This window comes from Anser cygnoides, chromosome Z (genome assembly GCF_040182565.1).
Source record: "Anser cygnoides isolate HZ-2024a breed goose chromosome Z, Taihu_goose_T2T_genome, whole genome shotgun sequence".
Lineage (NCBI taxonomy): Eukaryota > Metazoa > Chordata > Aves > Anseriformes > Anatidae > Anser > Anser cygnoides.
The window spans coordinates 24,708,806-24,736,439 of NC_089912.1; the positions used below are offsets into that span (position 1 = coordinate 24,708,806).

Consider the following 27,634-nt stretch of genomic DNA (forward strand, 5'->3'; position numbering starts at 1 on the left):
ACTTGAATCATGAGTAGTAAATACCTCCAGTGAATTACTTTTATAATTCATCGACCATGAACTATTTCATAAATTATTCTGAAATTAGATTAATCAAATCAAGCAATAAATTATATTTGATATAATCAGAAAATGTTTCGCTGTTGATTTGCGAGATGAAGTCTATATTGATTAGATAAATTATTGTTTGTGAATTGTTAGCCCAGGTTTAATTTCCAACTCCTCCAAGGCTTAAACTTGTATATATAGTGGTTTCCTGGATAGTTCCAAGTTTTGCAGCAGCCTCTTCTCAAGCTGTTTGTGGTTTATATGCTTTTAAAAATATATATTAATATATCTGTAATGTACATATTTCAGTGTGTAGTGAGGCAGGATTTTGAGACCTTTACTCTTTTGGATCATTAATACAGGTGTAAATGAACCAAAGCCCACGGCTGGATGTAGTGATCCTGACCAGAAGACCACCATGCACTGAGCAGCTGGTGATCCACAGCAGGGTAAACCCGAGTTTGCCCAGGCCTGCCCTGTGCTGTGTCGCCTGTACTGCATGGCCAGTAGACCTGTGCTGGGGGGCACAAATCCTTTGGCCTGGGGCAAACTCAGCCAGCTCCTTCTAGCTCCTTGTGACAGAGGAGCCTGCGGGCAGCTTTTGCTTGGTACCAGTGATTACCACTGCTCTGTGATCTTGCCTTTATCTAACAGAGCAGCAAGAAGTTCTCATGAGCACATCACCTCTGCTTAACATTAGAAATGATTAATACAGTTATTTTCTTGTAAGAAAATCATGTAGTAGCTCAACTGACTGAAAGGGTAGAATATGTTATGAACCAAGCCTGCTCAACATGGATCAGAGGTCCCTTACATGCCACACTGCCTGGGGTTCCCAGCATCTAAGGGACATAAGATTATCTCTATCTTCTTATTGTGTTAGCTCTAATAAACAGCCTTGTCAATGACAACTTCCTTACAGGGATTTTACTTCTCTGTGTCTGCATGTGCATTAAGTAGAATACATAGAATCAGAGAATGATTTGGGTTGGAAGGGACCCTAAAGATCATCTAATTCCAACCCCCTGCCATGGGCAGGGACACCTCCTACTAGATCAGGTTGCTCAAAACCCAATCCAAACTGGCCTTGAACACTTCCAGGGATGGGGCATCCACAGCTTCTCTGGGCAACCTGGTCCAGTGCCTCATCACCCTCAGAGTAAAGAATTTCTTCCTAATAGCTAATCCAAATCTACCATCTTTAAGTTTAAAGTCATTACTCCTTGTCCTATCACTACACCCACCGACAAAGAGTCCCTCCCCAGCTTTCCTGTAGGCACACTTTAGGAACTGTAAGGCCTCTGTTAGGTCTCCACACAGCCTTCTCTTCTCCAGGCTGAACAACCCCAACTCCCTCCGCTTTTCTTCATAGCAGAGGTGCTCCAGCCCTCTGATCATCTTTGTGGCCCTCCTCTGGACTTGTTCTAATATGTCCATGTCCTGCTTGTGCTGGGGGCCGCAGAGCTGAACACAGGGCTTCAGGTGGGGTCTCATGAGAGCAGAGCAGAGGGGGAGAATCACCTCCCTCGCTCTGCTGGCCATGCAGAGGAAGGGCCTTCTACTGTAGCAGAAATGGTGTCCACCTGCCAAGCCTGCAGGTCTGAGACTGAAACCCAGACGGAGGGACCACTACCTACGCGGGCAGATGCCTACACCCAAACAGACCCAAAAGATCAGTCTAGACCCTCAGTTCCAGGGAACTCCAGTTTCTGGAAGTTCCCACATGTCCTGAAGGCAGAGGGTTTAAGTGTGGGGTTTAAGTGGATGTAAGTGTGCCCAGCTGGATGAACTTTTCAAACAGGTGGCTCTGTTGCAAGAGGAGCTCACCGGGCAACATAACACCCAGGAATCTGAGCCAAAGATATTGGTATTATATGCTGACACAGTCAGAGCTACAGCCCTCCCTTAAGTACTGGCAAGGGGAAAGTAAACAAGCTTCCAGCCCTGAACATTTGAAAGACTCACAGGACAAGGAAGAGTGGACCCTTGTCTCTGCTCAGAGCCATAGGAGGAGTCTCCCACTTGTCCCTGAAGGGCCCCCACGCAACAGATACAATGCTCTAGGGCAGGAGAGGAGACTCCGGGAGTAATAGTAAAGACCTCAGAACAACCAACCACACAGAGTTGGCTCAGTCTCCCACCTGAATCAGAACCAGTCCACAAAAAAGGAACGAAGGGTGTTAGTAATTGGAGACTCCTCTCTGAGAGGCACTGAGGCTCCCATTCACAGTCCAGATAATCTCTTCAGAAAGGTTTGCTGCCTGCCTGGGGCCCACATTTGTGATACTATGAAGAGGCTACCAAGCGTGGTGGTTCCCAAAGACTAACACCCCTTCCTATTTTTTCAGGTAGGATCAAATGAGGCTGCAACAAGAAGACTCTGAATTATCAGAAGGGACTTTATGTCTCTTGGAAAGATGTTAAAAGTATCGCGAGCACAAGTAGTGTTCTCCTCTGTCCTCCCAGTTGGTGACTGGGACCCAGGAAGAAAGAGGTGAACAGACCATGTGAATGATTGGCTGCAAGGCTGGTGCTGTGCCCAACGATTTGAGTTCTACAACCTTGGACACACTTTTGAGGGACTGGGCATCCTGACACCAGATGGGGCACAGCTGACCGGGTGGGGCAAAAGTGTTCTGGGCAGTAAGCTGGCTGGGCTTATCACAAGGGCTTTAAATGAGATGCAGCAGGGGAAGGAGATGCATCTCTGAGTGATGGAAGCAAACCTGAGGACATTGTCAGTTTAAGAAGCAACAGTAAAATACTTGTGAACTGTCCCAAAGCAATCAGCTAGGGTTCTTCTGGAAATGTGATGCAACCAATAGCCCAGCTGATGTGCCTCTAAACCAACACATGCATCATGGGAAAACAGGCAGGATGAGTTGGAAACTATAGTGCAATTAGACAAACATGTCCTAATTGCTATCATGGAAATGTGGTGGGACGGATCACACAACTGGAACACTGGAATAGAGGACTAGAAACTTTTCAGAAGAGAGAGATGGGGAAGGAGGGGCAGGGGTGTTGCCCTCTATGTTAGGGAAGTGATTGACTGTGAAGAGCTGCCTCTGAGAAACAGCCATGGACAGGTTGAGAGTGTGTGGGTAAAAGTTAAGGACCAGACCAATAAAACATACCTTGTGGTCGGGGTCTAATACAGGCCACCTGATCCAGGGGAGCCTGTGGATGAGGCCTTCTTACATCAACTACAAGAAACATCATGCTCGCACACTCTCATCCTGATGGGGGACTTCAACCACACGGATGTCTGCTGGGAAAGTTGTGCAGCAGGATGTAAGCGATGCAGGAGACTCCTGGAGTACATTTAGGATAAACTCCTGGTACAGGTATTAGGCAAACCAGCCAGAGAAGGATTACTGGACCGGGTGACCACCAGTGCAGATGAACTCATTAAAGAAGTTAAGATTGGAGACAGTATAGGCTGCAGTGATCACACAATGGCTGAGTTTGTGATCTCAAGGAATATGAGCCTGACTAAGAGCAAAGTCAGAACCCTGAACTTCTGAAGAGCAAACATCAAGCTATTTAAAGACCTAGTAGATGAGCTCCCTTGGAACATTGTCATCAGGGACAAAGGAGCTGAACAGAGCTGGCAACTCTGATGATGTTTTCCTTAGAGCACAAGAACTCTCCATTCCTCTGTGTAAGAAGGCAGGTAGGGAGGGCAGACAACCGGGATAGCTGAGTCAAACTGAGGCAAAAGAAGGAAATGCACAGGCAGTGGAAACAGGGCCATGTGGCCTGGTGTCCTGATTTTGGGTAGGATAGAGTTAATTTTCCTCCTAGTAGCTCATTAAGCACTGTGTTTTGGATTTAGGATGAGAATAATGCTGATAATGCACTGATGTTTTAATTGTTGTAGAGCAGTGCTTACACTAAGTCAAGGACTTTTCAGCTTCTGTGGCTGTACTTCCAGTTAGGAGGCTGGGGTGCACAAGGAGCTGGGAGGGGACACAGCCAGGACAGCTGGCCAGGACTGGCCAGAGGGATGTCCCACACCAAATGACATCATGCTGAACAACTAATATGGGGTGGCTGTCCGGGGTAGAGGGGAGAAGGGGAACATTGCTCAAAGATTGGGTGGGCGTCAGTCAGGTGGTGAGCAATTGCATTGTGCATCACTTGCTTTGTACAAATTATTATTATTTTTACTATTATTATTATTGCTATTTTTATTTCTCTTTCTTTTCTGTCCTGTTAAACTATATTTCAACCCACAGGGTTTTACTTTTTTTTCCCCAGTTCTCTCCCCCATCCCACTGCATGGGGGAGGGTAAGAAAATGGCTGTGTGGTGCTGAGCCTGCCAGTTTAAACCACAACAGTCTTTTGACCAGGGGAAAGCATGAACAAAGTCCCCCACTACCACAAATTATGTAGTCAGTTTCCCACATTTGGGGAAATCAAAGGGGTCAGCACAAAGGAGTGCAGGGGATGAGCTTCACTGTGGGAAAATCGACTGCCTGATTTTGGTGTCTCCCCTGCCAACTATTAGGATGAAAATTAACTCTATCCTAGCCGAAACCAGGAGATCTAGGAAGAGCACAGAGATGGTGTTCAGATGTGCAGGGATGGGATCAGGAAAGCCAAGGCACAGATGGAACTGAGCTTGCCAAGGGATGCAAAGAATAACAAGAAGGGGTTCTACAAGTTCATTAGCCAGAAAAGAAAGGGCAAGGAGAGTGTACCCTCTGATGGATGAGAAGGATGAACTGGTAATGCCAAACATGGAGAAGGCTGAGGTACTCAACAACTTCTTTGTCTCAATCTTCACTGCCAGTTAGGCTTCCTATATCTCTCATTTCCCTGAACCCATAGATGCGGGGTGGGAGAGCAATGTCCCTCCAACTATAAATAAAGAGCAAGTTCAAGACCACCTGATGAAACTGAACGGGTACAAATCTATTAGGCCCAATGACATAAATCTCAGAGTCCTGCAGGAGGTGGCTAATGGAGTTGTCAGGCCTCCTTCCTTCAAATTTGAAAAGTCCTGCCAGTCAGGTGAAATCCCTGGTGACTGAAAAAAGGTAATCTTCACTCCCATTTTAAAAAAGGGTAGAAAGGAGGACCCAGGGAACTACAGACCAGTGAGCCTCACCTCTGTGCATGGCAAGAGCATGGAACAAATCCTCCTGGAAGCAAAGTCAAGGCACATGCAAGACCAAGAAGTAATCTGAGACAGCCAGCATGGCTTCACCAAGGGCAAATAGTGCCTGACCAATCTGGTGGCCTTCTATGACGGAGTGACTGCATTAGTTGATAAGGGAAGACCGAACAATGACCGAACAATCTACCTGGACTTCTGTAAGGCCTTTGACACTGTCCCACATGACATCCTGATCTCCAAATTGGAGAGGTATGGATTCAGTGGGTGGACCATTCAGCGAGTAAGGAATTGGCTTGAAGGTTGCACCCAGAGAGTGGTGCTTGATGGCTCTGTGTCCAGGTGGATGCTGGTGATTAGCGGTGTTCCTCTTGGGTCTGTCCTGGGACCAGTACTTGATATTTTTATCAACGACAGCGGGATCAAGTACACCCTCAGCAAGTTTGCAGATGACACCAAGCTGAGTGGTGCAGTTGATATAACAGAAGGAAGGGATGCCATTCAAAGGGACCTGGACAAGCTTGAGAAGTGGGCCCACGTGAACCTAATGAGGTTCAACAAAGCCTACTGTAAGGTGCTTCACCTGGGTCACTGAAATCCCAGACAAACTGAACAAACAAAAAAAATCACTTGGAGAACTTACCTACCATTAACAGCAAAAATTACTGGAAACCAAGTATAAGAATAATTCATGGCTCACTGAGGACGGTGGCAAAATTTCCATTGACATAAACTTAGATTTTTTACAGTAGTAGTTCTCTAATTTTTTTGTCATCCCATCCCATCCCCCCTTATGGGCCCTATGGCCTGTGGTCCTAGTGCTGTTGCTGGCACTTAAGCCTCCATATACAGACATGTACACAGAATAGGGAGTCTATCATCCAGGACATAATTACATAATTAGAAATGAAGTTTAATAAGACAGGAATGACTACAGTGACCAACTTGGTCAGACGGAACTATGGACCAGCAACTGCTTAACAGGCAACCACCCCATCTTTATGCCTTTATCTATCTGTTTTCCCATGCTTGTTCCTCCCCAGTCCACCCTGTTTCCACTCTTTCCCCAACTTTGGTTCCTTCCTTAAAAATCCCTTAGTGAGTCTTATAGAACCCCAAGCTGTACTTCCCTCACATCCCATAATGAGTACCACATATCTGTAACAGTGACCCACCTCAGTCTATAAAATAATCTAGAGAGCTGCTTCCATTGACACATCTTGAAGGGCATCATCCTGAGGGAAAAGGATCTCTTTCCTGTGACAGTCTCAGAAGTATCCAGGTCGGAATACTCTGTTTCTCTGATTAGGTTACTGGGGTTTCTATGTGTGTCCTCATTATTTTCCTCTGCATGTAGCTTGTCTAATGTAATGATGCAGAATCTTTTAAAAGGCAGACGTGAAGTGGCAAAGAAACTTAAAGCATTAAAACAAAGCAGTCAACTGAAAAGAAACGTGGGTGTTGGCCTCTTCTTGCAGATTACTAGTAATAGGAGTAGAGGGAATGGCCTCAAGTTGTGCCAGGGGAGGTTTATTTTGGAAATTAGGAGAACTTTCTTCTCAAAAAGAGTAGTTAGGCATTGGAATGGGTTGCCCAGGGAGGTGGTGGAATCACCGTCCCTGGGGGTGTTTAAGGAAAGGTTGGACTTGGTGCTTAGGGACATGGTTTGGTGGGTGATACTGGTAATAGGGGGATGGTTGGGCCAGGTGATCTTGGAGGTCTTTTCCAACCTTGATTATTCTATGATTCCATGAGTACAGACTGGGAGAAGAACTCATTGAGAGCAGCCCTGCAGAGAAGGACTTGGGAGTTCTAGTGGATGAAATGCTTGACATGAGCCAGCAGTGTGTGCTTGCAGCCTAGAAAGCCAACCGCATCCTGGGCTGCATCAAAAGGGAAGTGGCCAGCAGGTAGAGGGAGGTGATAGACCCCCTCTAGTCTGCCCTCGTGAGGCCCCACCTGAAGTATTGTGTCCAGATTTGGAGCCCCCAGCACAAGAAAGATGTGGACTTGTTAGAACAGGTCTGGAGGAGTGCCACAAAGTTGATCAGAGGGCTGGAGCACCTCTCCTGTGAAGAAAGGCTGAGAGAGCTTGGGGATGCTTTGTGCAAGTCCAGGTAGATGATGTCAGTTGCTCTTTCCCCATCCACCAGTGCTGTAACCGCTATCATAGAAGGCCACCAGATTTGTCAGGCATGAGCTGCCCTTAGTGAAGTCATTTTGGCTGCTACCAATCACCTCCTTATTTTCCGTGTACCTTCACATAGTTTCCAGGATGACCTGCTCTGTGATCTTGCCAGGCACAGAGGTGAGACTGGCTGGCCTGTATTTCCCAGGGTCCTCCATTTTTCTCTTCTTAAAAATGATGATCATGTTTCCCCTCTTTCAGTCAGTGGGAATGTCGTTGCACTACCATGGCTTCTCAAATATGATGGACAGTGGCTTAGTAAGTTCATCTGCCAGTTCCCTCAGGACCCACAGACGCATCTCATCAGATCCCACAGACTTGTGCACCTTCAGGTTCCTTAGATGGTCTCCAGCCTGATCTTCTCCTACAACAGGCAGTTCTTTAATCTCCCAGGCCCTGCCTTTACCTTCTGGGGCCTGGGTTATGTCACTAGAGCTCTTGCCACTGAAGACTGAGGCAAAAATGTCATTAAGTACCTCAGCCTTCTCCATATCCCAGTAACCAAGTCTCCCACTTCCTTCCAGGGAGGGCCCACGGTTTCCCTCATCTTCCTTTATCGCAAATGTACCTATAGAACTCTTTCTTATTGCCCTTGACGTCCTTGGCCAAATTTAATTCTATCAATACTTAAGCTTTCCTAACTTGATCCCTGGCTGCTTGGACACCTCTGTATCCCTTCCAGGCTATCTGTCCTTGTTTCCATTGTCTTTATGTCTTCTTCTGTTTAAACTTGGTCTGGAGGTCCTTGATCATCCATGCAGGCCTCCTGGCATTTTTGTCCAACTTCCTCTTTGTTGCAATGCATTGCTCCTGAGTTTGAAAGAGGTCTCCCTTGAATATTAACCATCTTTCCTGGGCTCCTCTTCCATCCAGGGCTTTGTCCCATGACACTCTACCAAGCAGTTACCTGAAGAGACCGAAGTCTGCTCTCCCAAAGTCCAGGGCAGCAAGCTTGCTGTGCTTCCTCCTTGCTGTCCTCTGAATACAAAACTGTACCATTCCATAGTCACTGAAGCCAAGGCTGCCCTTGAGTTCCACATTTCCCATCAGCCCCTCCTTGGTGAGACTGAGGTGCAGCATAGCACCTCTCCTCATTGGATCCTCTATCACTTGGAGAAGGAAGTTGTCATCAATGCTCTCCAGTAGCTCCTGGATTGCCTATGCCCTGCAGTGCTGTCCCTCAAATATTGGGGTGGTTGAAGTCTCCCATGAGAACCAGGGCTTGTGAAAGTGAGGCTGCTTCTATCTGTCTATAGAGGGCCTCATCTGCTTGGTCTTCCTAGTAGCAGGCCCGCACTACAATGTCACCTGTCCCTGCCCTCCCTTTAATCCTGACTGACAAGCTCTCTGTCAGCTCCTCACCCTTCCCCAGGCAGAGCTCCATGCACTCCAGCTGCTCATTGTAATACAGGGTGACACCCCCTCCTTGCCTTTGCCTCTTTTCCTTCCTAAAGAACCTGTATCCTTCCATTCCAGCACTCCAGTTATGGGAGCCGTCACACCACATCTCTACAATGCCAATGAGGTCATGTGCTTCTGTTTGCCAGCTACTCCTCCAACACTTATTCTAACAAGAATCAAACTTCCTTGTATAGGGTCATCTGTTTTATTTGATACACAGAAGTTCTTGAAGACAGAATTTGTAAGAAGTGAAAGAATTAAAGTTGTGTTTTTGCAATGAAAAATTCCGCGAACCTTGCATATTCAAATGTGATTGTGCAGGCATAATGGGGGGGGGGGGAGGAGGGGGGCAGCGGGGGAGGGCTATGTTAAGCAGATAAGGGGGCAGTGGAAGGTCTCAATGTCCCAAAATAAGGAGAATGGCAAAGAAAAACAAGCAGTTGTGGAATGAGCAAAAACAAGAAGCTATGAGAACATGGGCCCCTCCAGTTCCAAGCAACACAAAACAAAGCAAAACGAAACAAAACAAAACAGAGAAAGAAAAAAAAAGGGGGGGGGATTAAAAGTTGGTCAAATAAAACTGCACATACAGGGCGTAGTAACAAGTGTCAGGTAGGTTGTGAACCTGCAGTACTCAGCTAATGAGGAAATGGGAGGAATCAAGCACAAGTTAATAGGGAATATAGAGCTATGCTACATTGCCTCTGTGTGCTTCTGATTGCAGGACGCCCACCATTGCAATCCCAAACAAATGCTAATTCACTGAAATATTCACTTGAATATGTAGATTGTAGATTGGCTGTAGATTGTTTCTCACAGAACTTTTTTTAAAATATCTGATAGCACTGCACTGAAGAATTCTCCTTCAGTGCAGGAGAATAGCAACAATAACCACAATACATGTACCTTCTGCTTCATTGAAGACACCCACACTCCTCTTCATCCCACTATCTCTTTTTAATCTTAATCAGAAAAGAAAAACAACAACAACAACAAAACACATATCATACAGCTAAAATAGGGGTGAGTAAGAAATAATATGAAGTTCATATTTTCATTTGTGGATTGATTAATATTGCAGGTACCAGTGATTTTTAATTTTAGCTTTCTAGGCAGAAATAAAGTTTTGGAGTTCTGCATGAAAGTTAAACTTCCAGCATGCAACTGTGGAACAATTTGTTTCCCTGACTCCTCAGTATTAAACTTTTCTAGGCAGTGAGGTCTAAATAAAGAATTATAGAAGTATTTCTTGATATGCGTGAGGATGGCAGATCAGATTCTTACTGTAGGAAAATCTGCCATACAATTCATTTTCAGACAGCAGCACAGCCTATTTTCATGTGCAGTTCTGGGAATGAGAAAGCAAAATATCTGCCTTTGGTACACTAAACTCTGTTCCTGCACATTTTCACTGATACTTTGGGTTGTTAAAATTAAATTTCAGAAGGTAGTAACAGTGGTTTATGAAGAGCTTTTTCACAAATGACTTTCTCTCTCTGCTGATTTCATATATGTCACATAGCACAGAACACGCAAAAGTGTATTTCACAAGGGTATCTGAAGGTATAACGAGAGTTTCATGATCTATACAGTCCTGCTATAGTAATGTTTTGTTACAATAGGATTGCCTATCCCCCAGCATTCTATTTTTCAGATCAAAGATGAGCAACTGAATCAAGGCCTGTATCCTCCTTCCAACAAAATGAAAGGGTCATAGTATCAAAGACTGAGCAGTTACCCTGTGAGACTTTGAAGGCCCTTCCACCAATTAAGTGCATCATTCTCCAGGGTTTTAATGCCTTAAGCTTTCTGACAAATTCCACAAGGCACCTACATAATCTTTACTGAGATGCCTGAAACTCTTCATGTATGTAGATAAAGAGACACCAGATTGCCCTGACAATTGGAACAGTAATGTTTGTCAGACCATAAATACCAGATAAAAATTTTAGTCACCATGTAAAAATGTAAAATGGAACTAGTTCGGCAAATTATGTTTTTTTTTTTTTTTTTTTTTTTTTTTTTACAACAGTTAGTGATGCAAACTAGTGGCTAGTAAGTTTTCCAGAGCAACTAGATTTGAACTTCTTTTGGAGGAAATGACATTTACACATCCAAGGACTTTGGGAATAGTTTATTGGACTTCATTATAAGTGAATACGCTTAAGTGACTGAATACTTTAGAATCATGACATTAGCCTTAAAGAATCATGACATTTTTGCTCATTGTTTGTTATTACTGTAACAAAGAAAAGTACCAACGATGCATTTAATCAGTTTGGAAAGATGATGACTTTTTTATCTTTCAGAACTCATCTGTCTTGATTTTTCTGTAAATTTAAAATATGGCATGTTATCAAATGCACTACAGTCACCTAATAATGATAGATTGGTCAGTCTAACTAATGTGTAATGGTATTTTATTTCACCACCATTGTTTTTGGTGTTATTCTACAGCAGAACTGTCTAGAATCAGTCTGGTCCTAAAAATAACATAGAGTTACAAAAACTTGACACTGTAACTGTCATTTATATGCTATAAATACCACAGCTAAAATAATCCACATTATTTACCATAATCAAAAATGGGCAACACACTGCTTTGTTTCTGTCATTTCTTTTCTGGATCAGAATAATTATTTAAAAAAGAGAAGCAAAGAAGTGATAAAATAGAGTACAATTGACAAATGACAATTACGTCTTTTTCTTGAAACTTTGAGACAAATCAATCTGACATTAAAATAAAGTGTCTGTAAATACTATTATATCTATTGACACCATAGAATTAGTATTAATTGATAACATTCTACTAAATGATCTTATATAACAATAAAGCATAATGACTGAATACTACTTTATCCTACTTTGTTTTCTAGAAAGGCTTGATAATGAATGTAAACTCATTCACAGAGCTTTTCGTCTAGTAGTGTTTGCTGCAAAATGTTCATATTGAAGTATGGTAGACAGCTGCTTAAATTCTGTATACCAGTTGCTAATAGTAATTTATTACAAGTACCTCTATTCCCCATAGCTGGGGGACTGTACTGTTTGTTTGTGCACTGGAGGATTAGACAGACTTGCCATTAAGTACTCAAGGACTAAGTTTTGCATTGGATTGAGTATTTAAATATGGCACATTTCCAAGCCTGTTGTGATAGATGCATCTGTTTGCACTCTGGTGTTCTGGCAGGAGAGTGAGCAGATTGCAAACCCAAGTTCTGAGGATCCTAAGTTGCAAGACTCAAATTTCTCCATTTATATTCACTTCATTCAGTCTCTGCAACAGTGTTAAAAAGAGACATGCCACAGATGTGGGAATTAACAAGCCTTACACTTACAACACTTATGATGGGATCTGTAACCCTGGTGCCCTGAGCTGGAGGACCATGACTGTGGGAATGATATACTCCCAGCCAACCCCACGCTTGTGTGGGAATTGCTGCTACACGTGGATGCACATAAGATTATGGGGCCCAACGGGATTCATCCCAGGGTACTCAGAGCTGGCTGATGTCAATGTGAAACCGCTCTCAATTATTTTCTATGGTCTTGTGAATCTTGAGAGGTCCCAGTCAAATGGAAGCTGGTAAACATTGTTCCAATTTTCAAGAAGGGCAAGAAGAAAGACCCTGGTAATTACAGGCCTGTCAGTCTCACTTCAGTGCCTGGTAAAATTATGGAGAAAATTATTCTGGGAGTTATTGAAAAACACCTGAAGGACAATGAAGTCACTGGTCACAGACAACACAGGTTCATGAGGGGAAGGTCCTGTGTAATGAACTTAATTTCCTTTTATGACAAGGTCACCCATCTAGTTGACCTAGGGAAGATGGCTGATGCAATATTTTTGGATTTCAGTAAAACTTTCAATAGTGCTTATTACAGTATCCTTCTGGACAAAATATCCAGCATACAGCTAGATAAAAATATAATATGATGGGTGAACAATTGACTGATGGGTTGGGCTTAATGGGTTATAGGAAATGGGGCTACATCAGGCTGGCAGCCAGTTACTTGTGGGTTCCCCAGGCCTGTATTTTAGAGGCACATCTCTTCAATGCTTTCATAAATGACTTGCATGTAGGACTCAAAGGTATACCAAGTAAACTTGCAGATGACACTAAACTGGGAGGATGTTGAATCCATTGATGTTAAAGAGGCCTTGCAGAGAGGTCTGGACAAATCAGAGAGCTGGGCAATCACTAACAATATGAAGTTTAACAATAGCAAGTGCTGGATGCTGAATCTGGGATGGAGCAACGCTGGATATATGTACAGAATAGAGGACAAAAGGCTGGAGAGCAGCCCTACAGAAAAGAATCTGGAGGTTTTGGTTGACAAGAAGTTGAATATGAGTCAACAGTGTGTCCTGGCAGCCAGGAGGACCAAACATATCCTGGGGTACATCAAGCACGGCATTGATAGCTGGTCAAGAGAAGTGATTGACGCACCTCTATTCTGCGGTGGTATGGCATCACCTGGAGTATTCTGTGCAGCTTTAGGCATCACAGTATAAAAAGAACATAAAACTATTAGACAGTGTTCAAAGGAGGGCTACTAAGGTCCAGAGAGCAAGATGTATAAGGAGCAGCTGAAGTCACTTGGTTTGTTCAGCCCAGAGCAGAGGAGGCTGAGGGGAGGCCTCATGGCGGCCTGCAGCTCCTTCACGAGGGGAGCGGAGGGGCAGGCGCTGAGCTCTGCTCTCTGGGGACAGCGACAGGACCCGAGGGAACGGCATGGAGCTGGGAGAGGGGAGGGTCAGGCTGGGTGTTAGGAAAAGGTTCTTCCACCATAGGGTGGTCGGGCACTGGGACAGGCTCCCCAGGACAGTGATCACAGCACCAAGCCTGCTGGAGTTCAAGAAGCATTTGGCCATGCTCTCAGATATATGGTCTGATTTTGGATGGTCCCGTGCAGGCCCAAGAGCTGGACTCGATGATCCTTGTGGGTCCCTTCCAACTCAGGGTATTCTATGATTCAATAAATACTTGACGGGAAAATCCATACGCAAAAACCTGTCTCCCCAAAGAAGACCTAGTATTTGTTAAATTCCCACACAACACCAGTAAGAAATGCAGTTTTCTAACTTTCTTAGACCTGTACATTGTCCTTCTTTTGTTAATAACTTATCCTCTTGTTTGTTTTGTCTTCATTAGCTTCCTCTTCCACAGTAGACAAAATCACCACCTGTAGCAAAAGATGAATGCAGCCATTTCAGTTGTTCAGAGGACATATGGTGAGTGTCCAGAACTTCATATGTCTTAAGAAATACATCTAGGATACTCTCAAGTTATAGTGTTTTAATCAGAAGATGTACCTGAAATCTCTGAAATTCCATATCTTTGCCCAGATTTAACTTGTTAAAAATTATTTCAGTCATTAAGCCTCCCTTCCACCTTCTAGGACAAAGTTCAATCGAGATTTCAGCAGTGCTTTAAATACAGATGCCAGCCTTCTCATAAGCATATATATTAACTGCTTATATTATAGCACTATAAAAATTGAAATAATGAACATGTTTCACTACTATTTTTTGATTTACACTAGTGTAAAAAGCTGTGCCGTGAAAGTTGGTTGCACTCACATATGTTCTCTTGCCTGGAGGTGCTTTTTCAGGACATCTGGAGGATATCACACATTTATCTAATTTTTATTTCTAAACATCTGAATGCAGCATATCCATAAATATATTTACAATCTTAGCCTTATTCTGATTTCTGGATGCCTTGGCAGAGCTCTTGGGCACTTATGTACTGTGTGACTAGCAATAGTCAATTTGACATTTTTGGGATAACCAAGCCTATGCTCCATTAGCTACAGAGCTAACCAGTGTATGTTTTGTAAGGCTAATGCTTCTCTGTACAGTATATGCATACTTATTTCTGTTCAGAAATACAGTAGTTCTTTTTCACATCTTCTGTTTGAGAGCAATTTTGATGCCTTTATTCTTTCCTGTCCTCCTCTTCCCTTTTACCTTTGTCTCTGCCTTTTAAACCTCTCTGGTGCCTTTCTAAAATCACCTGTTTCTCCTTTTCTTCCACAACAGTGGGAGTCAGTTCTCCTTCAGAGCTGTGACATATCAGAACAAGTTTTCTCCTGCTTAATGTTAAAAGTGGTCCAGCCAGTTCCATAGCTAAACTGCAGTAATCAATGTCTTTTTTGACTATGCTCTTCATATGTGCAAAATAGTGAAATAAATGCTCATTGTAAAAGCATGTAAAAGCGAAAGTGGAAACAGAATATAAAGCAAAATTTAAGAATAAATATTTCTTGGTACCTTGTTTTCCTGAGAGAATATATCTTCAAAACCAAGCCATTTTCCATGCCAATTTTCCACAGAAAAAGAGGTTCAAGATATAGTTGTCAAATTTCTCAAGTCTCAGTGCCAAACCCCAGACGTGACATCTAAATCAGATTCTCCCACAGATGGCAGGTACCTTATACCTTATACTTTGTTGTCAGTCATGAAGCATCCTGTTTTCAGTGTCCCCCATGAACACGGCAAACTGGCAGCTGATGATCGCACCAGTGATCCACTGCCTTAGGTCACAGGACAGAGAAGAAGATGAGAGGTTACCCTACAGTCAGAGTTAGTGCCAAATGCCTGAACCTATGAATTCAGACACCATGTAATACAATGACAGGTAGCCTTCAAAGAAAAAAAAAAAAAAAGAAAAAAAAAAGTAACCCTTCTATATCTCTGCTTAGAACTATTATTATTATTATTATTTTAGAAGAGGGAATCAATTTTAATTCATTTTAGCAAGTACAGCAAAAAGAAGTTTTTTTTAAAATCATTTCTTATTTAAAAAAATACCAAAACAAGCAAAACCAACATGAATTACAAACTTTTTCTTTGCTGAATTTCTAGGTGTTGAGTTATTGCCAAACTGTGAAAGGAAAATGGACTGAACAAAAAAGACCATACAAGGTCTTTAGCTCTTTCAACTTTGAGCATAACGGTTGAACCAGTATTCTGTTTCTAACAGCAGCTTACTGAAAAGCATGTCACTCTTTCACTTAAAAGAGTTGTCCTCTTTATTACAGCTATGAGTTCAAACTCAGATTTTAATAAGTTAAAAAGTCTAAAAAGACCACCACAAAAAAAAAAAAAAAGAGTTTTTGTCTTATTCTTCGTTTTTTTCCAGTCATACATGATTTCATGGTAGCCAAACATAATACAACATTTCTGGCCCCTCCTTTCTGAGAGCTGCAGTGCTTGCATGGCACTTCACCAACCTATTTTAGCACACATTCAACAGAAAACTATTTGTTCTTTCTGGCAGGTTAGCTTTCTGACAGATCACTGCTGAGTAGATAAGTGCTAGAGACAGCACAAGGAAAATTGCAGGAATGAAACACTGGGATCAAGGAAAAAGGCAGGATTACAACAGCCTGAAACCTGTGTTGGCTTAAGTTGTCTGTACCCAGACGGCCTATACCCTTGGTCTGCCTCTGTTTGAAAACTGTTGCTCTCTCCACCTCAGGTCAGCCACACAACCTGCAGAGCACCATCTAAATCAGAAGATGAAAGGCCAAGTGTTCCAATTGTCTACCTGTCAGCAGAAGAACAAATAATTGTGTTTCTTTTTGGTTTGCAGATTGCTCAGAAAGAGTCAGAAGAGCATTCAAACTGGTTGCTCCTGTAATTTTTCACACATTTATTCAGAGGATAATTTCTGTGGTACATACCATTAACTGCAATTAATAATTTATATGGAATGACTGAGTTCAGCACATCATGTTATTTTCTCAGTTCTTGTTCTGACTGCTCTAAGTGTAATGCATTGGCCCAGCATGAATAGCAAACCTGTAAATTTCACAATCAAATTTACAATATAAAATTAATTGTAAGGGTATCCTCAAGCAGCCAAACTAAATAATTTCTTTTTATTGGTATCTATGCAGTTAGATCTTAAGCATTTCAGCTTTCCATAGCTAGCGAACAGGCTGTGAATACAGTCGAATTGAGCTTTGCTTCTGAACTGGAGGAAAGTTAACAGAAAATGTACTGTTGCTACATGATGATATTATGTTGCTAGTGAAACAAATAACCTAGCTCATCAGCAAAAAGTCAGAATATTGATTATTTAATGTCAACCACTGTATTTTTCTGAAGGAGTATGAAAAGAGGAAGAGTGTGTGATAGTCACAGAAATACATACCTGCTGATTCTCCAAAGAAATGCCTGAAAAAGACTGAGTGGTTGTTTCTGCTGTGTAAATTACTGGTATTAAGAGATATCATACATGAACTAAGCACGAAGAAGCTAACAGAGAACACAGCAACTCCACGTCATAAAAGGAAAAAAATAGTTTTGTTTAGGATTATTGTACAGAATCTATTTTCTACAATTAATGTTCTTAACAGCTAGCTAATTGTTTGAACTTCGGCAGTGTCACATCAGTTTGGATCACATGCAAGCAACTAATTACCAAACTGACAAATCTGGGTGACTCAGTTTTTCAGAGGGTTTGTGAGCCTATATGCAAGCAGGAGTGTAAACTGCCCTTTACAGCTATAACGTTATTTACATTTATGCCCTGCCTTTTAAAGTACACTTATAATTAATTTTTAACTCTCCAAAAATAAGCTGTGTGTATAAAATCCAGAGAATCTGGTCAGCAGAATCTTGAAAGACTTTTCCAAATCAGAACGATAATTTGATTTCACTGGTTCTTTGGTACTGTATGTTTTTATTCTTAACTAAATGTGAAAAATTTTAAAAAGTAAAAAAATATTTTAGCAGCTTAAGGAATCATTGACAACAGGTATTGCTTACTGTGCCAAAATTAGAACAAAATTCTTATTTTCCTTATTGCTTAGTTCTTTCATGGCATATTAAATACATTCAAGTATTACTGTTGTTGCAGTAAAAATGAATGAGAAAGGATCAGTTGCTACAGTAACTATAGATCATTAGTAAGCACTTAAAAAGAGTATCTGAATATCTCTTTGTACCTGTTATCTTGAGCTAAATGTGAAGTTAAAACCTCTTTTGTCTAGCCCAATGTCTAAAGAATGCCAAGATAGTATTCATAACAGAGTATTTTCTTAGCTCTTTACAACTTAGTAGTGCTAAATTTTATTCTGCAGCTTCAAGGACAACCAATCTCATGCACAAGCACGGCAAATTTATTTAACATTCCTTGATTCTGCTCCCTTGCATTGTTCTTGGAAGTTTTCCCCAGTTTGATAAATTGGTCTACTTTAGCCAGACATAGACATACATGCTGTACCCTCTCCTCAATGTTTATTTTGTGCTGGACATTGTAGATGGTTAACATAGTTCAAAAGATCCCAAATAATTTGAATTACTTTGTGATGTAGTGGGCTGCATAGTATCTATGACTTTAAACAATTTTGACACATTGGAATCACAAATAACACAAATTCCATCAAGAAATTTCAGTGATTATTTTATGGGCATAAGATTCTCTTAAGATTCAAAATTTGAACCTAAAATGTATGTTTCACATGTCCAATTCTCTAATAAGCAAGAAAAATTGCATAGTAGTCAGTGAGGGATATGCATAAAATTGTCAAAGCACAATGAGAGTATAAAAAAAAAAAAACTTTTTTTTTTTTAATTGGAAATTTTTATTTTGCCAAAACTAAAGAGAACCTTGATAAATAAATTATTAGTTATTTTGGTCTCTCTCTCTTTCTGTGTTTCCTTTGAAAATTTTGACAGGTGTCAGTTTTATCTTGGTATAAATTGAAAAATATGCTTTTCAGTCTCAGGATTTCAAGGGCAGCAGAATACCTTTCATGATCAAACTAAATGAGAGGCATCAAGCACAGTTCCTTACATTTTTTGCGTTTGTATGGTATGATGATTACTATAGTTTTCCAGTTGTACATAGTCTTCTGCTTGTCATCTACAACAGTGATTCCCTAACTGGAATATTTGGTTCTCTGTTGTTCAACTGTTGTTCATTTCACCCTAAATAGTTGTGTAACACAATATTTTTGCCAGGCTTACATTCAGCTTAAATCATATTCTTATTTTATTCAGATATACACTGATTTTATTACAGGACCAGCAAGACTGTATCATCTGCTTAACAAATACTGTTCATCCATTTTCTATTCACCTTATTAACTTTTGCGTATTTATTTTATTGAAATGTCACAGTAGAGATTGAATCAAGCCAGGGAATGACCTCATAAAATCATGCCTCAGCCTCCTTTTGATGTCTACAAGACTTCTATTTTCACCTTCTGTTATAACCATTTTCTGTTTCCAATATAGCTATTTTTTAAGTGGATCCCTGGTTTGTGAATTCTGATATAATTTAAAATGGTAGAATTTCCATGAAAATATTTTCTCCTTTCCATTAAAATTTTCAGCAACATTTGAGATTGTTCTTCCAGCTGGCCCCAAAACTCTATAGCAAATGAGTAAAGTTTTAAAAAGCTTTCAGTCAAAGTTTACAAAACACATATTTTTACTTCAAAATAAAGAAATTTTATATATATATATATATAAATATAAATATTACTGGTTTTACTTCATATTAAAGAAATTATAAAAAAATAAAATAATTAGTGGTCTGTGACTCCACACAGACCCACAGTGGATTCAATCACTCTGAGATCCTGATCAGTTATTTTCACTTAGCCTTTAATTACACAGTGAGTTCACATCATGCTCCTGACTGCGATGAAGACTGCAACGCCATGGGCACCAACTGGACCAAGCAGACACCAGCCCCGAGGGTGCCTGGCCCTCCCGGGACACAAAGTGATGTAGCCCAGCCCCACCCACTCTGGGGCCCATGGATGCCACTTGGTCTCACCCACTTGGTCTACCAACACCTTGTCCTTTTCTCACCTACCCGCACGCCATGTCTTACCCTCCTCCTACCCTATGTGTAGTGGAGTGCCATTTTGTTTCCATCATACGAGAGGAAGCTACTATTTTGACAAATATCATAACCCAGGTGTTTTCAAACTGCCCAGTGATTGGCTGAGAAGACTGGCTCCCCCACCAGTTTACCCAGAAGGAACATCAGAAAAGAAAGCTTGCTCTGGCAGTGTGTCACTCCCAGCATGTTTTAATACTGCTTGGTGTTCAGCTGGTGGCCATTTTGCAACTCCTATAGCCACTTGATCTCAGACCAGATAGCACTCTGACTGGATGTCTGTTTCATGTGGTCCAGAAGGTGCACAGATATACAAGTATATACATTTGTATACAATGTATACATTATTTAGACATACAGAAATAGATATATTAAGTAGAATACAAATATGTATGAATATTGTCTTTTATATATGCACACTATTTTTATAGATTTACATATGCGTGTGCATGCATATTTATGAAGATATAAAATTGCATGTATCCGTAAAGGTATAGATATAAAATGGATAAAATATTCTTTAATATGAGATAATGGAACACATAATAATAAAAATGTGAAAACTAGAGTAATTAAACAAAACTTAAAGGCAGGTTCAGGATCCCCTTCTTTGCAAGGCTGCAGAAGATGCCCTTAGCTATTGGGAGGGAGCTTCAAGAGGATAGAAGGGCACCCAAATAGTGAGGGCCCCAAACAAGCCCAAGAACCTTTACTAGGAGGCCCAGTAAAGGTCCTCTGCAAAAGCCCTGTCATGTACAAAGAAAGGTCTAATCCTGTGAGCTACAGCCCTGTAGATACCTGTCTGTGCAGGGTTACAGGGGCAGCCTTTGGGCTTTGCCCAGTGCAGCAGCACTCAGACAATGCTGTCTGTGAAAATAAAACTGGAACAAAAGCCCTACTTCAAAAGAACGTGTGTGTGGAAACAAGAAAAAGACCAAACAAAACAGAAACACTGGCCAATGGGCCCATGAATAGCAAAATAGTTTTCAAAGATGTTGTCACACAGAAAAGGGGTGTAATGGTGTGGGGGCTGTGCTTGCTCATAGTTGTGGGGGGATCCTACAGATACTGGATACTGGTAAGACCATTATGGGATATAGGCTAATGCTCTATGTGCTTCCTTATCCTTAGGGCAATGTTGCATATAAGACACAGAAGAGCACACATTCAGTGAGGATTGTCCTGTTAGACAACGGTTACTGCACAGGTATCAAGACCAAGGCTGTGAGACACAGACTGCAGCCCCATGCTGCAGAAAGAGGAAAAGGATCACTAAGAGTAACTGAGGTGGTACAGAGCTGAACAACATTATTTTTGTGGGACAGAGATAAGCAGCAGGCTGAATGGTGGTGACAAAATGACGGGAAGGGCTGCTAATTGTGGGGCCTTAGATTACAGCCTACCAGAAAACAAAAACAAAAATGCAAGAACAAAACCTGTTAATTATGGAAGCTAAACACAGTTTTCATCCCTGCAACCATGTTCTTGGCACAGGTTTACAGAGACCACAAAGGCCCTTAAATGCACATTGATCTCAAGCTGATCTGGTCTGTATTCACCACCTCACATCAGTTTGTGAACCATGCAGGGAATATACTCAGGAATGAGTTTCAAGTCTTCTATAAGGCTATAGTGGAAAGTGCTTTTGATGTAATAATACAGAGCTAAACATTAAAAAGAATGCAAAAAACCAGGAGGCTCACACAACCATTTTACAAATATGTCCTTTTTTATCTATGTCTCAGGGGATCTGATAGAAAGCATGTCATGACATGCTATACTATTGAGCTATAGAAAGATGTCATGAAGCCAGAATATACCAATGGTACAGTGAAGATCTACTGGAATGTGTCCCTCCTCATAGCAGGGACCTCTAGTTGTAACTAGATTATCTTTAAGGTCCCTCCCAAACAAAACCGTTTTATGATTCTATGATTCTGTAATTCTGTGATAAGATAATGCACCTATGGAAGAATAAGCTTTTAAGGAATCATTTAAATACGATGAAGGTAGTATACAGGAAAGTAGTGTAAGTAATCAGAATTCTAGAAAATGAAAGTGGAAGAGTTGAATGAATTGCTGTGGTTTAGCTCTGAGAAAACATGACTCTATTGTTTAATAAAATTTGCTGTAAATAAAAATGTAGTGATGAGTTTTCTATATCTAAAACACAGCATGAAGAGACAGGTTTAAACTCCTATCAAGGAATGTTCATTTTGTAAGTAACAGTCATTAGTACAACAGGTAATTTAGGTGCTCCTGAATTCTCCAGTTAATGGAGATCGCTAAGAATAGTTTAAGATGCAAAGAAATGTACCTTACATAAGTATTTTTTTATTCTAACAGTATTTTTAATTTATGTATTTTTAACAGAGGAAAGTGCACCACCCTGAAAACCATGATATTCCAGAATTCTTTACATGGCTCTGGACTGTCATCAGGATTGAAGCTGTAGGTCACCTCTTTGTCCGGAAAAAGGAGAAGAAAGAGGAAAGAAAAGAGATCATGAAGTTCAATTTCCAGAATGTACTCATGTAGAATAGTGATGGGTAACATTAGAATTTTAGGAATTATCATTGGCTTTTTTAGCTGAGTCAGAAAATGCAGTCTTCCATGTTGCAACTTCCTTGGAGTCTTTAGTAAGAAAGGTTTAGAATAAATACATCTGAAGCAGTGTCTGCATCTTCAAAGGCCTCCAGATAAACTGCTTTTACTAAGTCACTAATTGTTGTTTTAAGTTGAAATTTTCAGATAGACTGAAAAAAGAGTGAATGTCAAAGCAATTTACATCAATGATATAACCTACTGTGCTTGAATACAATCAAGCAGAGTCTTGGCTGCAGAAACATGTCTTGTAACTATCACATGTATGAGATGAGACAGTTATAGTGGCATGTAATATCAGCTCTTTGTATTTATCTGATTTTCAACAGATAATAAGAAAGCTTGTATTAACACCGATTTATGTGAATGCAAGCAAAAATACTTTAGAAATAGGTATGTCATTAAGTTAAATAAAAATAGCAGACTACTTAGCTATGCTCAACTGAAATATACATATTGAAAGTATTTCTTTCATTCTTGAGAGGAAGAATGTGATAAAAGTATTCATCTGCATACGAGAGATCCCGAGTCAAATTTCCTGGCTCTAGGTGGCATTAGTCAAGACATTTTGACTTAGCTTTACAGAAACTGAGACCCACAGTTGGTCATCTTTGGGCAACTTAATACCAGATCAAATTGTTATACTTCATGCAGTTGCTGCCTAAATTCATAGGTGCCTGAACATCCCCTGCTAGCTTAATTTTCCCAGTACTAATTTATTTTCAACTCGCTTAACACTTCTTAACTCGCTTTTCTTAATGCTTCTGTTGATGGACTGTTTCATATGCAGGCTACTTGCTGTAAGTGCTCCTCCTCCTTGTATCAAATGTGTTTTATGAAGGAAAAAGCTGACATGGTCAGTTTTTTCCCACAAAGAATTACCTATCAGTAAGATGGGTATCTGATTCAAAACTGTGCCATAGCAGCAAATCCCCTTTGTAAATCTAGTTTTTCCTGCTGTGTGGTTTCTTATGTGTACAATAGTATAAGACCTTTCCCCTAAACCACTAGGAAATAAATAAATAAAAAGGATTTTATGGTGTTCAGAGGTTAGAAAAATAGTAAAAGTTTCATCAAAAGAAGTGTAAAAGTTTTAATAGCAAAGGTGTCTAAGAATAGCTTATGCAAGGGGAGGGCACAGTAACCTGTGCTTGGCATGACGTGGAACTGTGCAAAATCTGAGAGGCTCCTGCAATTCTTTGAGACACCATGAGCAGCACTATAAAAGTAGCTACTAGCACCCTGCAAGGCAAAATTTGCAGGTCTAGGTAATTTTCTGCGATGATTTTCCTACTTACGTTGTAAGAGTCCTGACTGATTGGGCACTCTCACATGGTGTTTGGATGAAGTGGGTATAATGAATAAATCCTGAAACTGTCAAGGACAGCATATGATAGTAAGGAATGAAAGAAGGCTTGTTGTGCAATTTGTATCTAAAACTTCTGATTGAGTGTCCATTTTTCAGAGCTGTGGAAACTGTAAGGCAACAGGCAGCCCTCAGGAGCAGGAACTACTCTATATGTGACTGAAATCACAAATATAGAAGCACATTTAAAAACACCTGTTCTTTGGTTTATTTTATTTTATTTTTCATGTAAAAACTATAATTTTTCAGTACGCTTCACTAAAAAGATCTAAATGTGTAATATCTCCTTGGAAATATTAATACTATTCATGTATTTATTAACAAGCAACTTCTGGACTCTTAATGAACAATTAAAGAAATAATTGCTAAAAGCAAGAACATTTAAATAACTTTATTTAAAATACAGAATGTATAAAATCTTCAATGAAACCTTACTTACAAGAAATGAAAGAAGTGTCAAAAAGAAAAGGCTATTTGGAGAAAAATCAAATAAGAGATTTAATCTTTAAATTTGATATTGCATTTTCCAAAGAAAATTTGAATATATAGTCACAGACAAAGATGATATATTTACACCTTAATGAAAAACACTGTAAGGATATATGGCTTTGTATTACTGTATTTGTCAAAAGAAATGCCAGCAAAAAATGTATTGATAAATATATATCTGCATATATATTTGTACATATTGTATCTTTTTGATGAGTTCTATATTGTAAATATTAATATTTCTGAAGTCGAGCATAGAAAGAGTATGTGTAGTTATTTTGTACAGAATATGCATGTTAACCAAACAGTCTGACTGAATTCAGTTATAAGAATGCATTACATCAGTATTGCTGAGCATCGTTTCCTAACTCTTTTATACTCTACACTAAAAAATCTCTAAAGTTCTTGTACATTTGAAAATGGTTATATTGAAGTCTGAGCACACAGCCATAAAATAGAAAAGTCACGAAAAAAAAAAAAATCAGTTGCATTCTCAGTCTAAGCTTTAAGCAAGGGGAACGTGGTTAAATCTGGGAGACAATAGCCACATCTAAATGAGCCAGAGTATGAATGAAGAGTTCCTCACCATGTTAGCTTAAGCTCCCCTGCCAAGCCAGCTCTCTCTTTGTATCTATTATGTGAACAAGGTGGATGGTGTCTGACTTGGGTCTTAACTACAGATTAGTGTTCTAACTGCAGCTGAGCAAATAACAGAAAACAGATAGTCATGAGTATTCATTTAAAACTGAATGTCAATTTGATTGGTTTTAATGAACCTTTCTTGGCTATTTCCAGGTACCCTTGAGTGTTTCAGATGTACTGTCATGAAAACATATGAAGTGCAAGTCACATGTTGTTGCTCCAGCTGTGATGGTGAGCATGCAAGATATGGTTTGCAAGAAGAGGTAATGTCTTTCTTGTAGTTAAATGGATTCACTTGGAGATACTTGGATGTTAAATGGATTCACTTGGACTTTTTCTTTTTTTTCTTTTAGCCCTTCAAAGATATCAATCATATACAGCATGCTGCCCAAGAGCCTAACGGTTAAAACATCTCTGTTGACATATTCCTCTGGTTTGATCTACAAGTCATAGAAGTTATAGTCATAGAATCACTAAGGTTGGAAAAGACTTACAAGATAATCTGGTCCAACCATCCCCCTACCACCAACATCACCCACTAAACCATGTCCCTAAGAACCACGTCCAACCTTTCCTTAAACACCCCCAAGGACGGTAACACCACCACCTCCCTGGGTAACCCATTTCAATGCCTGACTGCTCTTTCTGAGAAGAAATGTCTCCTAATTCCTAACTTAAAACTTCCCTGGCACAACTTGAGGCCATTCCCTCTGGTCTTACCACTAGTTATCTGCGAGAAGAGGCCGACCCCCAGCTCCCCACACCTTCCTTTAAGGTACCTGTAGAGAGCAATAAAGTCTCATGTCAGCCTCCTCTTCTCTAGACTAAACAACCCCTGTTCCCTCAGCCACTCACCATAGGACTTGCGTTCCAGGCCCTTCACCAGCTTCACTGCCCTTCTCTGGACACACCTCAAGGCCTCGATGTCTTTATTGAAGTGAAGGGCCCAAAACTCAACACAGTACTTGAGGTGTGGCCTCACCAGAGCTGAGTACAAGGGGATGATCACTTCCCTGGTCCTACTGGCTACACTATTCCTGATAAAAGCCAGCATGCTGTTGGCCTTCTTGGCCACCTGGGCACACTGCTGGTTCATGTTCAGGCAAGCGTCAACCCAGATCCTTTTCCTCTGCACAGTTTTTGAGTCACTCTGCCCCAAGCCTGTAGCACTGCATGGGGTTGCTGTTATCAAAGTGCAGGACCTGACATTAGCCATATTGAACCTCATCCCACTGGCCTTTCCCCATTGATCCAACCAGTCCAGGTCCCTCCTACTAGTAGGGGAGGCTTCCTATCATCCAGCAGATCGACACTTCCCCCAGCTTGGTGTCGTCTGCAAACTTACTGAGGGTGCACTTGGTTGCCTAGCCCAAATCATCAGTAAAGATTGGGGCCCCAAAGGATGGGCCCCAAAGGTGTTTAACTATTGAGTGTTTCAGGTCTTTCATTGTAATATTAACAATAATTAATCCTTGCTTCATTTTATGTAGAGTAACAAGTATCAAAACTTCCTTTCCAGATAAAATCTTTCAGGAATGATAATGGGAGAAACACATAACACATAAAACACTAGGAGATTAAAATATGAAAATATGAAAATATAAAGTAGTCATTGAAGGATTTGAAATTTTCAAAATGTAGGCAGTTCTGTCTGCTAACAGAAATTAGGTGTCTAGAGCTGCTTTTCAGTAGAGTTGGGGTGCCAGGAATGAGTTTGTGAATGCTAGTAGCACCGAGATCTTAGACAAAAGCACTGCATATTTCTGTTCCCCATTTAAATAGAGGTTCTTTGACTGTGTGGACATTACATAGAAACAATAACATATAATTTTACTAGTTTATAACCAGTGAACAAAGCCACAAATACTTTGTTGTAAAATGTGGTTCCCAGTGTGTATTCTGTTGCTTGGTGACATAAATCATCCAATCAGACAATAGAAAAATACCAGATGATTTCTGTAATTTGTGTAGTGAAAAAGGCAAATGTTTGTAATGAGATTGAAGGTCAAAACCATTCACTGAATAAGTATATATCTTTTCAATAAAAGTATGTTCAAATGTTTTTCAGTTCATGTAACAATCCTTTAAAATAGTGAAGTTTGCCAAACACAGTAAATTTTTACAGATTACCGGATGAGGCCCGAAAGTGCTTTGCTGTAAGACAAGCTTGAAATCTACAGAGAGATGTCAATTTTGTACATAAAATACACTAATAGCACACAAAAATAATAATCAACATCACAGTTTACAACAATTACTGACAAATCCCCATCTTAGACAACTGTAGCCAAGCAGAAAATCTTTGAATTCAAGAAACATCCATGTCAGAATTTTTGTAGTCTCAAGTAGCAGGATACCATTTACTCAATGCATCAGGGATCAACAAGCAATATAATTTAATTGTGAGCTGCAATATGTCAACATTCACAGCAGTTTGTAGAGGTAGAAAATATCTCCCTTATGTAAGGCTGCATATTTCTACAGCATGATTCCAACTAAAATGTATTTCTGAATGCTTTACCTTTTATTTATTTATTTATTTATTTATTTATTTTTCCTCCAGGGACTGTACAGAAACCACGATGAAAAAGGAAAAGTATAAACCTTTCAGATTTGCAGGAAAACTGTTTGGGACAAAGACTGAACTGAGAGAGGAAAGAAAAAAAAAAAAAAATGTTTTCAGTGATGGTCCCCATATCTAGTGCTAGAGAAATAAATAAATAAATAAATATCTTTGTTCAGTTTCTCACCAAAAGCTACATCAATATGAGATCAGAAGAAACTCACCCTTCTGCCAAAGGTAGTGATTGGTTCAGCCTCTATGTTCAAATAAGCATTACTATAGTGAAATAAACTCTATGTGTAGTCACAGTGCCAGTAGTCTCTAAGCAGAATTCTTCCTTCT

The 27,634-nt window shown here is 40.4% G+C and overlaps 1 long non-coding RNA gene and 1 other non-coding gene across 3 annotated transcripts in view; one reads left to right on the forward strand and one right to left on the reverse strand.

Annotated features, from left to right (window-relative positions):
- Positions 1 to 26,740, forward strand: part of LOC125180383 (uncharacterized) — a 64,480-nt gene extending 37,740 nt beyond the window's left edge. The window contains exons 2-6 of one of the 2 annotated variants that reach the window (XR_010827668.1): positions 13,917 to 13,996; positions 20,760 to 20,835; positions 22,002 to 22,079; positions 24,883 to 24,960; positions 25,083 to 26,740. This is a non-coding gene — a long non-coding RNA (uncharacterized lncRNA). Of the gene's footprint in view, positions 1 to 13,916; positions 13,997 to 20,759; positions 20,836 to 22,001; positions 22,080 to 24,882; positions 24,993 to 25,082 lie in introns of both variants that reach the window. The other variant, XR_010827667.1, reaches the window with a different exon arrangement.
- On the reverse strand, positions 4,402 to 4,559 carry LOC125180388 (U1 spliceosomal RNA). The gene has a single exon (XR_007158900.1). It is a non-coding gene; the product is annotated as a U1 spliceosomal RNA (small nuclear RNA).
- Positions 26,741 to 27,634: the final 894 nt, after the last annotated feature.